At 46.0% G+C, this 12,493-nt stretch overlaps 1 protein-coding gene across 4 annotated transcripts in view; it reads left to right on the top strand.

Annotated features, from left to right (window-relative positions):
- LOC147711698 (mannose-binding protein-like) overlaps nt 1–12,493 on the top strand; it is a 271,707-nt gene that overhangs the window by 53,017 nt on the left and 206,197 nt on the right. Inside the window, exon 1 of one of the 4 annotated variants that reach the window (XM_086922416.1) lies at nt 3,956–4,093. The exons of the other annotated variants lie outside the window; for them this stretch is intronic. The gene's annotated coding sequence lies outside the window, so the exon portion shown is untranslated. Of the gene's footprint in view, nt 1–3,955; nt 4,094–12,493 lie in introns of those variants that run through there. 4 annotated transcript variants of the gene reach the window in all.

Here is a 12,493-nt window from a genome sequence, read left to right as displayed (position 1 = left end):
TGGACCCGGCTGCAGTGGTAAGGCCGTAGTTAATGAAGGACCTATATGATCCGACCTAGACCCTGGTGAAGTAACCTCAGGGGAGGCCGAGATGTCTGTACTAACATCCAGATTTAGCTCGGTTGTATCAACTTTGGCTCTCTTTGCCCTCTTTAGTTTCCTCGACCTTTTCCTTTTTGGTGGTTGTTCCACTCCACTATTTGCAGGCTCTGTGAGGAGAGCAACCTGGCTCACTTCCTGCGACTCTGATCCCATGTTGACCACATTAGAAGAGGGGTCAGTGATCCCAGATGGCCGTGGGGAGTCTCTATCCCTCTGAGAGTTTGATGGAGTTCTTAGCTGCTGCAGGACCGACTCAATGGTCTGATCGATACTGTCCATTAGTGACATATGGGTGGCGTCCAGTAGTATAGGGGTACTATCATCAATAGAAGAGTCCGCGGGATCCAATGTCACGTTTTCAGAGCCCATCTCCAGGTGAGTGTCCAGCACAGACTGGCATTTATTGGCTAGAGCACTGGCCTTAGGGAAAAAAAATTCCAGTGTGCTTGAACACTGTTGTGCAGTTTTACTCCGTGAGACCCTGGACGCCATAATGCAGTTGTACAGGTAAGGGCCGTAGGACAGGGAACGTCAGAGGGGTGGCCCGGTCCAGTCTCTACCGACCTCTAACGGCCTAAAACGGCCCTCTCTTTGCCCGGTCTTCGCCCCGGGCTGCGCCCCGCGCGCGTCCCGCGATGCGCGTGACCAGGGGCTCTTATGAATGGCAGGGGAGCGTGTCACTGGGAGGGGGCGCGGCGTGGGCGGGAAGAGGAACCAGCTGGCGATGTTTAGCAGGAATGCTGGTCCTCGCAGTCCCGCTCGCCGTGCCTCTCACCTCCTCTGCGGCCAACCTCCAGGGACACAGTCACTCCGTCCAAGGGTCCAGGGCAAGGTAGGAACTTGTAAAGCTACTCCTGTAGCGTGCTGCAAAATTCCTGGCAGAAGAGTCTCTCTCGAGCGGCCCCCGCGAAGCGGGGGCCGCGAGAGGTGAAGTACGCTCAGGCGGGGGGCGTGGCACTGGGAGGGTCGTGGCGCGGGCGGGAAGAGGAACCAGCTGGCGATGTTTAGCAGGAATGTTGGTCCTCGCAGTCCCGCTCGCCGTGCCTCTCACCTCCTCTGCGGCCAACCTCCAGGGACACAGTCACTCCGCCCAAGGGTCCAGGGCAAGGTAGGAACTTGTAAAGCTACTCCTGTAGCGTGCTGCAAAATTCCCGGCAGAAGAGTCTCTCTCGAGCGGCACCCCTTGGGGCAATAAGTATTCAAGGTCCAGTCTCCAGAGGTATTGAGAACAAGTCTATTCGATACCTTCTATGATTGTCCTCGAGACCCATGTATTGGAAGCAGATATTTCCCAGGGTATTATGAATATTGTAACCAGCCCCTCCAAGGAAAATTCACATCCTCTGCATAGTCAAGAGCACTGTGTTTTTTGTAGGTGAAAGAGGTTTTGCTTCTGCTCTGAGTGATTCCAGTAGTTCTTGTTTCTCTGTTTCTTGAAATATTCGAATTGTTGTTATGGAGACCTTCTAGTAAGCTACAGTATGGAAAAGAAAGCTTCAAATACAAATGTAAACATCAAACACAGGATCCTACATACTGAGTAAATGACAAGGGAGCACTTCTTTTCTTTAAAAAGTTGATGTCATTTTTCCTCCAGGTCACTTCCAAATAATCTCATTCCTTCAAAAGAAGTTCATAAGGCAGCTGACTTCTGAGCAAATAAGTACGCCATTCTTTCAAAAACAAGTTTTAACTTGCACCAATAGCGGTATTCTCCACCAAAGCTGATGCTCGAACTACATCAAATGATGTAACAGAGAGAATTTCCATCTGCCTTTCCATGGATTCCAACACAGCAGAGAATGTATATCACTCCTTCACTGCCTTGATTAAATCATTGAAATAAGAAATTAATGTCTGACTAGTTTTGCTAGTTTGGTCCTTGAGAATTATTTCTTCCATCAAAGAAGTGTGGGAAGTTTAGCTGCCTACCAAGGAGTCAAACAACACAGATTATAAGATGTATTTTCCATGGCTTCAAATGAATATAATGTTACATATATCGGGTCCTCCTATTTAGGCATAATTATACCCATAACAAAGTGAGAAATAGGTAGCCCTGGAGAAGGGGAACATAGACTTTGGTCAAAAAGGTTGACACATATTTTGATGCACTCATGTTAAAATTTCTAAAATAATAGTATGGATTTGCCTTCATTTGTAGCACCCATAGGGAGGTGGAGCTTTAGTTTTACTTCCTATTCTTTCTCGGGTCTGTGGTGGTGATCACCTCAAAAGTAAAGACTGGAATGAGAACTAGGGATGTAGGAATAATAGGTTTTGCCCCCGTGCTCAGCAAAGGACAGTTGGGTTGAGAGGAATGAAGAGTTACAGAGGTTCTGAACACTGAAGAGGTTGGTCGCAAGAAAACAGGTCCAGCGAGAGAAGCTCCGGCTGGGCCACTGCACCAGATGTCAAAGATACATGAAAATTGCCTCGCTAAGCTTTGTGTAAAGCGCCTTTTGATTGCTAAGGAAATCCTGTTGTTCACAATGTTCTCGCATTAAAAAGGCTTCTTCAAGGCACACCAAAGGGATTTGTTATGTCAAGCTTTTGTTTATGCAATCTCTGGTTTAGGTTTCATTGTGTTAAAATGTTCTGATCGAGGTGCATAACTCAAGAGAGAATAGGGGAAGAATAAAGAACATACCAGTAAGTAAATATTAACCCCCGACACACTCGGTACTGACACGGATGTACGTTGTTACAACGCATGCTTTTACCACGCATGCCTTTACAACGCAGGTTTTTCAACGCAAGTCGTTACAATGACTTGCGTTGGGGGGTGCTGGATAGTGAATAGTTTAAATTACTATTCCAACTCCAGTCCCCGTGGATAGTAGAGAAGGTGTTGGATAGTAAATTAAACTATTGCCTATCCTAGAGCGCCCCCCAGCGCAAGTCGTTGTAATGACTTGCGTTGAAAAACCTGCGTTGTAAAGGTACTGCGTGGTAAAAGTTGCGTCGTAAATGATGTTTCCCTACTGACACGCCACACACAAGGGCCTCTATTGCTCCCACAGAGAGCAGCAGGATGAATATTTTGCACTTTACCCACAAATTGGTGCTACTTTTACCAGAGGTAAAGAAATGTAGGGGCTTATTTACAAACCCATTGCGCCGCTGGTGCGTCACTTTTTTTGACTCACCGGCGCGCAGTGTGCCTGCCCATATTTACATGGCCACGTAAAGTCACCCTGAGTGGCTTTTCATGCCCATGTAAATATGACCTCCTTTCACACATTACTCTGAGTGAAAAGGGTGTTCCATGGGTGTTGGGGAGGTGCAATGGGAGAAATACCTTTATTTCTCCTAGTTTTTCCTTTTTCTATGTGTGCTGAATTCTACTGCCCACACAGAAAGAGGAAAACCCCTGTTGTGATCGTTTTTTGTGCAGGGAGGTGTCCCTTCCTGAACAAAAACCATCACCCCTACAACACAGACACCTTTGCACCATGGCGCACGGGTGCCTGCTTTGGAGCATGGCAGCCTATTGTGCAACAGCGCATGGGAAAAGGGTAGGATTGCGCCGTATCTAGTAGATACGGCACATTCCTGCCCTTTTCTATTGATGTATGGCAACGCAGCAGGAAAGGTTGCTGCGCTGCCGCACATCAAAATGTTGTAAATGAGGCCCTCAGTTCCCGAGACATAAAGTGATGCCAAGCCAAGAAATAAAAGGCTAATATTGCACACACTCATTATTGGATGTTCAAAGACAATTCAGCATCTCCAGGCCGTCAGCCAGTCTCTGCCTGCAGACCTGTTAGAGATAAAAGTACATTCCATGTATTTTTTTCTGAGTCTTAACATTCTTGCACGGCAAGGACATGATTTAAGTTTTTGCCTCCAGTCTGGAGGAGGTGGAGAGGAGAGGCACACAAGTAAGGGCAATCAGCAAATATGTGTTATATATGAAGAATCCTGTCAGAAAACTGGAGGCTGTGACCAGAGGCAATATTTCCTGGACACATGAGGCGTGCAGACTGAGGTCAGTGTTGCTAGATTTGCCTCAAAGGCTTTTAAAAAAAATATGACTTTGTGCTTTTTTTGTATTTGACTATAACTGTGTGATTATGTTTGAGGATGGGTTCTGATTCAGTGGTTAACCAGCAGGCCTGAAGCTGGCTGGGCTGCGTTGGGCTGAGCTGAGCTACACCGGTTTCAGGCAGCCTTAGTAGCTAGCACTCAATGATATATTATCCATGTTGCAGGCTTTTAATCAGGAGACTGTTTCGAATCCACGTTGTCCCATTTGAACAAATTGTGGGATCCTGGGCAACGTACACTGTCTTTTTATTCCTTACGTCCCAGGGTCTTTAATTTGAGTGCCTTGGGGCAATTCAATGTGATTTTTGAAAGACTATGCCCTTAGAGTGAGCACATTACAGCCAAGCAGCAAGCATTTGACTGTGACACAGGAACATGTTCAAAAAGAAAGTTGTCAGTACACAGGGAAATTTTTTCAGATGCTTAGATATTCCATTCATGTGCCTTACCACTTTTGCTTTCATAGTGGTTTATAATAGTAGAGAGATGAGGTAAAGTTTCTGCTACACATTGATGTTAACATAGAAATGAAGGCATGTTTTTCAGCTTTTTATCAGTTATTACAGACTTATTCATCAAGAATGAGATCACATTTTTGTGAGTTTGCATAGTAGCTCTTATTCTGTAAGATTGCCTTGGGAATATAGTTGCACATTTATTTTTGCATATTTGGCGGTCCTGTTGCACATTTGGTTTTGCAAAGTTGTTATTGTGCATTTGTTTGTTGACAAGGTAAGTGGGTAACTGCCAAGTTGACATAAGTAATACTTCACAATAAATATACTTTCTCCTGCATATATCCACTCCTTCCCATTAGTTTTTGTAGTGTCTTGCAAGCTAGCAATGACAGAATCCTTTGGCTCCTCAGTCCTGATGGACTCCACAGAGGTGTGACGTAAGTGTTAGAGGGAAATGCAGTGAAGAGTGATTTAGAATGTTGAGTTTGTAGACATGTAATACTAAGCTCTGTGTGTGGCTTAGTCATTTGCGGGTATCTGGGCTGAGGTAGATGCTACAAATGGCAACGAGATAGGGGATAAGTAACCAGCGGCTCGACAGTGCTCTCACAGAGAATTTGCCATGGTGCAAGCAAACTGCTAGTGTATGACACAAGGGATAAAGTTAAAGTACAGAATCAAAACTTAATGCATGTGGAGTCAAAGCAGCTGCTGTGATGCAGTTGAAGACAACAAAAGTATCACATGGAATCTACACATCGCTGGTCGAGAACCTGCTGGTCAGGCCAATCAATCAATCAATCAATCATAGACATTTATAGAGCGCTCTACTTACCCGGAGGGTCTCAAGGCGCTAGGGGGGGGGGGGGGGGGGTGCTGCTACTGCCCGAACAGCCAGGTCTTGAGCTTCTTCCTGAAGGCGAGGTGGTCTTGGGTCAGGCGCAGGTCGGTCGGGAGGGAGTTCCAGGTCTTGGCGGCCAGGTAGGAGAAGGACCTTCCTCCTGTTGTCGTTCTTCGGATGCGAGGGACGGCGGCGAAGGCGTGACTGGCTGATCGGAGGTGTCATTTGGGAGCGTAGAAGTTGATGGGGTTGTTGAGGTAGCTCGGGCCTTGATCGTGTAGGGCTTTGTGTGCGTGGGTGAGGAGACGGAAGGTGATTCTCTTGTTGACCGGGAGCCAGTGCAGGTCTCTTAGGTGTCCGGAGATGTGGCTGTGTCGTGGGATTTCGAGGATGAGTCTGGCTGAGGCGTTCTGGATCCGTTGGAGTCTCTTCTGGAGCTTGGTGGTGGTTCCGGCGTAGAGGGCGTTGCCGTAGTCCAGTCGGCTGGTGACGAGGGCCTGGGTGACAGTCTTCCTGGTCTCGGTGGGGATCCACCGGAAGATTTTCCGTAGCATGCGCAGGATGTTGAAGCACGACGAGGAGACTGCGTTGACTTGCTTGGTCATGGAGAGGGAGGAGTCCAGGATGAAGCCCAGGTTGCATGCGTGGTCTGTCGGTTTGGGTGCAGTTCCCAGGGCGGGGGGCCACCAGGAGTCGTCCCAGGCGGAGGGCGAGGATCCCAGGATGAGGACTTCCGTCTTGTCCGAGTTCAGCTTCAGGCGGCTGGTCGACATCCACTCGGCTACTTCTTTCATTCTCTCGTGAAGGTTGGCTCTGGTGGCGGCGGGGTCGTTGGTAAGGGAGAGGATCAGCTGGGTATCGTCGGCATAGGAGATGATGTTCAGGTTGTGTTGGCGTGCGATGGTCGCGAGGGGGCTCATGTAGACGTTGAAGAGGGTTGGGCTCAGCGAGGATCCTTGGGGTACGCCGCAGATGACTTCGGTGGCCTTTGATTTGTACGGTGGTAGGCGGACTCTCTGGGTTCTTCCGTCGAGGAAGGAGATGATCCTTTCCAGTGCCTTCTCCTGGATTCCGACGTTGTAGAGGCGCTGCACTAGGGTAAATGTAAATGTAAATGTACATGTATTTATATAGCGCAAACCGCCCACATCGCAGGCATCTAAGCGCTTGCTTAGGGAACCCGTCCTGGTATTCCCCTGTGAGATAACCCCGGCAGGGTATCCACAAGGTGAAAGCCAGGCATCCCGCCGCGAGGGGCCGTTGTGGAGATTAAGCAAGCTATTGCCCAGAGTCGCAGAGTGTGAACCCGTGAGTCGAGTAGGCACCGGAGCGAGAATTATCGAGTCCGTGGAATTATTGAGCCCAAGCCCCGTCGAGGCGGGGAATTGAACCCTGGTCCAGGGCCGATCTCAGCTTCCGGGTCTGCCGCCTCTAACCCCTAAGCCACACTTCTCCACTTGTGCGGTGGCAGGCGGTGTCGAAGGCCGCGGAGAGGTCTAGGAGGATGAGGGCCACTGTTTCTCCGTTATCCATCAGGGTTCGGATGTCATCGGTGGCAGCGATGAGGGCGGTCTCGGTGCTGTGGTTGGCTCGGAAGCCAGACTGTGAGGGGTCGAGGGATCCGTTCGTCTCGAGGAAGGCGGCCAGTTGCTTGTTGACGGTCTTCTCGATGACTTTGGCTGGAAACGGGAGGAGCGAGATGGGGCGGTAATTCTTGAGTTCGGTGGGGTCCGCTGTTGGTTTCTTGAGTAGAGCGCTGAGTTCGGCGTGCTTCCAGCTCTCAGGGAAGGTGGTGGTGTCAAATGAGGTGTTGATGATGTCCCGCAGGTGGGGTGCGAAGACTGCGTCTGCCTTGTTGAAGACGTGGTGAGGGCAAGGGTCGGTCGGAGATCCGGAGTGGATGGAGTTCATCATGCGGACGGTGTCTTCGGTGCTGATAGGAGTCCAGGCGCGGAGGGTGGTGGTGGGGGGCGGTGGTTCGGTTGAGTCGGACGTGGCGTTCGTTGGTTGGGTGTTGAAGCTGTTGTGTATGTCCGCGATCTTGTTGTGGAAGTAGGAGGCGAGGGAGTTGCAGAGTTCTTGCGATGGGGTGATGTAGTTGTTTCCGGCGTTGGGGTTGGAGAGCTCTTTCACGATGTTGAAGAGTTCCTTGCTGTTGTGTGCGTTGTTGTCCAGTCGGTCCTTGAATGCAGTTTTCTTGGTGTCGCGGATCAGCTGGTGGTGCTTCCGGGTGGCAAGCTTGAGGGTGGTCATGTTGTCCGGTGTTGGCTCCCTTCTCCAGGCTTTCTCGAGGGCTCGGCAGTTCTTCTTGGAGCTCTTGATTTCGTCGGTGAACCATGGGGCCTTCTTGCTGCCGGGTCTGCTGGGCGGGGTCTTCAGTGGGGCGAGTTCGTCCGCGCAGTTGCTGATCCACTTCGTGAGGTTGTCGGCGGCCTGGCTGGGGTTCGCTGAGCTGGCGGGAGGGTGCTGGCTCAGGGAAGCGGCGAGCTGGTCGACTGTGATCTTGCTCCAGTTTCTGCGGCGACCTGTTGCTGGTGGTGGTGGATCGTCGTTCTTCTGAAGGTGAAGTGGACGCAGCTGTGGTCCGTCCAGTGGAGTCCTGTGGCGTGGCTGAAGGCGATGTCTTTGCTGGATGAGAATACGGCGTCGAGTGTGTGTCCGGCGAGGTGGGTGGGGGTGGTCACCAGCTGCTTGAGTCCGAGGTTGGCGAGGTTGTTGAGCAGGGTGGTGTGCCATACATAAAGGTACCAAGCTACCATGCAGGATAAAGTTATACATTTTAAGGAATGGCAATGCTGATAGTGGAGGCAACCAGGTGTTTAAGAAAGCAGTCATTGATAATCAGAAATTACAAAATATTGCTGAGAACAGAAGCATTTCAAGGCGAAGATAAACTTGCTATCATAAAGTGCACATTAACGTTCAGAAAGAAGAACAACTAAGTCAACAAAACCATTAAACACAATCATCGTACTGCTACACTCAGTGAAGTGGCTCAAAGAGGTGTGCCCTAGGTTGTGCTAACGAGTCGTCCAAATTTGAAGGAGCCAGCCTCAATAATCTGCCAAGTGGGTCTCAGCACAACTTAACTTGTCTTTGAAGAATAAAGAGTCAAGAGCGACTCTTGGAATAGTGAAATTTTTCAGATGACAGGGAAGAAAGTCTTGTTTCAAGCTATTATTAAAGATGACCAGAGACCAGCAGGTTTAAAGGCCTCACCGTTGAGTTACCTAAATCAAGTAAAGTGATTTACCATCGGTGACATTAAGTTATGCACTGGTCTACAATGCTACTGCTTTCCTGAAACCACCACCAAAGTTTGATACCACTGAAAAACAATAATTGGTGATAGATGGATCGTCTGGATAAAGACATTTGAAGATTTCAGTGATGCCTTTGAACAGACTGATTAAAAAAAAAGATTATCAAGTACCTCAGAAATCTTGCTGGACATTGAAGCTGCTTGCTGGAGAGATGGTCATTCTGAGATGCCATCACACAGGAGTTCATCCGGATCTTGATACGATTACACCTGAATCGCTTGCAACATATGGTGGCAAGAATAAAGTGGCATGGCAAATGCTTGGTATAGTGGGTAAGTGAGAAGAGAAGCCAGAAAAAAACTCTCTCTCCCCTCTCCCATATGCTAGGGAGACATTTAGTTATGCAGACCATTAGGCCATCAACAAATACCCCGATTTGAGTGCAAAGGATCCACATAAGAGAGGAAAGATTGTCCCTTGCATTAACGCATTCAGATATTCATCCAGTCCAGGACTTTGGACCCTAAGCCAGGGGTGTATTTCCCCTACGTGCATATCTCATTTTATATATCCATTGTGACTTTGGCATCCCCGTGAATGCTAAAGGGAAGATGCATGCAGATATTAGTATAAGTCAAATTTAAATTATTGGTGTCTTGATGATGATAATGTGGCATTCCTGAAGAAGGCATTTCACACTGAAACACGTGTTGAGAAGATACCAAATACAAGCTAAATTATTGGTGAAAAACAAAAAGTAAAGATTGGTTGTTGTGGGAATGATGCGAAGATAGCTAATATAAGCCCTATCTATGTGAGAAATGAAAAAGAATGATTAGTAAATATTGTTAGAATTGTTTTCAATTCACGATCAAAACATTGAAGATTATTTCAGTATGAAAGAAATTATGTGACACTTGACAATAGAGAAGACCTAGTAGGAGATGAATGTTGGTGTATAAGATTGGTTTTATGACTTGAATGTAGGTGTGTTAGAGTATGAATGTTGGTATGTACGGAAATTCGAATAATATTTTAACTTAAAGATTTCATTGCTTTGAGACCTGTAATATTGATGTTTGGGACATTTTGCCTGTTCAATTAGAAGGAATGACATTACCTTGAACTTTTACTGATGCACAATAAAAATATGTATGTGAATAATGAGACATATTCTCTGGGCCATGCATTTCTATGTATAGACAATATGTATGTATGAACTGATGTTTAAGTTTTGAGGGTGCCTGGGTATTTCCTTGCTATTTATAGTCTTTTTACCTGCCCTAGGAACTGAATCGATGCAGGGTGTCCCTTTTTGTTTATTTGATGGGGTAAAAGAAGTCATAAGGAAGATCCCACAAACGGACGAAGAAATCACATACCGTCAGATTAAAGAAACTTTGAATTGCAAGTTCAATCCAATGTCCAATGTAGATTATGAAAAATATATTTTCAGTCAAGAATGACATAAAATTTGTGAAACCATCGATGAATTTGTGGAGAGACAACATACTCATCAAACAATGTCAGTTCAATTAAGCTAATGAAGAAAAAGCAATACGTCTTAAAGTTATTGATGGATGCTTATCATATTTATTCAGACGAAGAATGCTGAGATAAACTCGTAGGCTGTTGAAATGAATGCAAAGGTGTCCAGAATGAATCAGTCATGAGTGTGAAAAGCAAACCAAAGTCTGAAGGACAAAAGGTGATGTCTATATTTAAAAAGAAATTGTGCTTTAGATGTGAATTTTCATTTCCACATGAAGGTAAATGTCCCACCACTGGACAAAGGACAAATATGTAACAGCTGTGGAAATTAGTACACAGTTTGTAGACCAAAGGAAAAGGCAAGTGTGCCATAGTGCAAAGACAAAATGGCAGCTGAATTGTTCCAGAAGCAACGGTCCACGTGCACCTTCAAGGCCAAGCAGTGACATGAGCTGAGGAAAATCAACACTGAAAGAATTTGATTGTCTTCTAAATCATCATCAAACAGTACTTCTATATCAGTATCAACTGAAAGTGAAGAAGATGATTGGGCCACATCCAGGTCCACATATTGCTGATATGATAGTGCAATTAAATGCTGCAAAGGTCTTCTTTCACCTTGATTTGATGTAAAGGATATCATCAGTTGGAACACGAAGAAAGTTGCAGGTACATTACAACCTTTTCTACAATGTTGGTCTGTTGCAATACAAAAGACTACATTTTGGTCTGTCATCAGCTGTAGAACTTTTACAAGGCATCATTTGATGTATCATACAGCCTTCCAAGAATGCGCTTAATTATGTGACAGACTTATTTTCAGAGCTAAACAAAAAGAGCATGACAAAGCTATCATACAAGTGTGTTGATGCAGGTTTGACTTTGAATGCGGATAAATGTGAATTCCACAACACAGAGTTAAAATTCATTTTTCATATCTTTTCGAATGGGGCTATGTCACCTGGTCCTGTTAAAGTACATGTGCTCTCAAATGCTAATCCCCCACACGATGTGTCTAAGATGTGTTCCTTTATTGGCATACTCAGCTACTGTTCCAGATATGTACAAGACTTTGCCACCATAAGTACTTGAGGGATTTGACACAAAAATGTTTTATTTCATTGAAAACGAAAGTTTAGCCGTGGTATGGACTTGAGAACATTTCTATGTATTCCTTTAAGCAAAGTCTTTTTTACTGGTAACTGATCATAAAGCTTTGATAACTATATTTGGCAATCCAAAGGCCAAGATGCCTTCTCGCATTGAACGATGGGGACTACAACTACAAGAGTGCATTTATAACATTGTGCAACATCCAGGGAAGGATCAGAACAGGTCTGACTATTTTAACAGTGTGCTTGTAGAAGGTCAGATACTCCACATGAGACGGCTGAATGATTGAAGTGGCCCATGAAGGACATCATAGAATTGTTACCATAAAACTATCTCTCCAAGACTGAGTCTGGCTTCCGTTTCTCGATGAGTTGGTTGAGAAGGAGTTAAAGGCTGTTCATCTGTGCAGCTGTCTTTCTAGTAAACTTAATCAACACACCTTAAACATGTCAGTCCTCCCGAAGCATGCCTGGGAGAGAGTGGCCATTCACTTTTTCAGTACACTTGATAATGGACATCACCTGATGGTGATTGTGGGCGAATACTAACTATTTCCTGCAATTGAGGATCTCTCATCTACACTCAAGACCGAATCATTGAGACACTAGATAGCATCTTTGTGACATGGGATGTTCTAGCAGGCGTGAAATCTGATACTGGCCTGCCATTAAACAATTGTGAGTTTAAAGATATCTTAGGGCATCTGAATATAAAGTATCAGAAGAGCACACCTCTGTGGCTGCAGACCAATGGACTTATTGAGCGCTTTATGAGTATGCTAAAGAAAGCAGTGCAGCGTGCTACTCTTGAGAAGCTCACTTAAAAAACTGTGTTCATTTCTACCTTACAAGCTTATCGGTCCACATCTCCCTTGACCACAGGTAAAAGTCATGCAACACTGATGTTCAGGAGAGCAATGACAACCAAGATACCTCAGTGATCCAATCAGAGAGACAAAAACAAGAGCACAACCCATGAGAGTGACTTTGTTCATAAACTAAAGATGATATTTTCACTGACCCCCGCATTGCCGAAATAATTGGTCGTCCCGGAGTGGGGTTGACTTGTTTATGGATTTTCGTAATAAGGTATAAATATGGGGTAATTGGGAACTCAATATGTAAAAACAGATATTCCTGATTGGATATTAACCCTTGTCTCTTATAATGCAACAG

This window comes from Lissotriton vulgaris, chromosome 5, assembly GCF_964263255.1.
Source record: "Lissotriton vulgaris chromosome 5, aLisVul1.2, whole genome shotgun sequence".
Classification (NCBI taxonomy): domain Eukaryota; kingdom Metazoa; phylum Chordata; class Amphibia; order Caudata; family Salamandridae; genus Lissotriton; species Lissotriton vulgaris.
The sequence above is the reverse complement of the archived record's forward strand: the minus strand, read 5'-3'. Positions and strand labels throughout refer to the sequence as shown.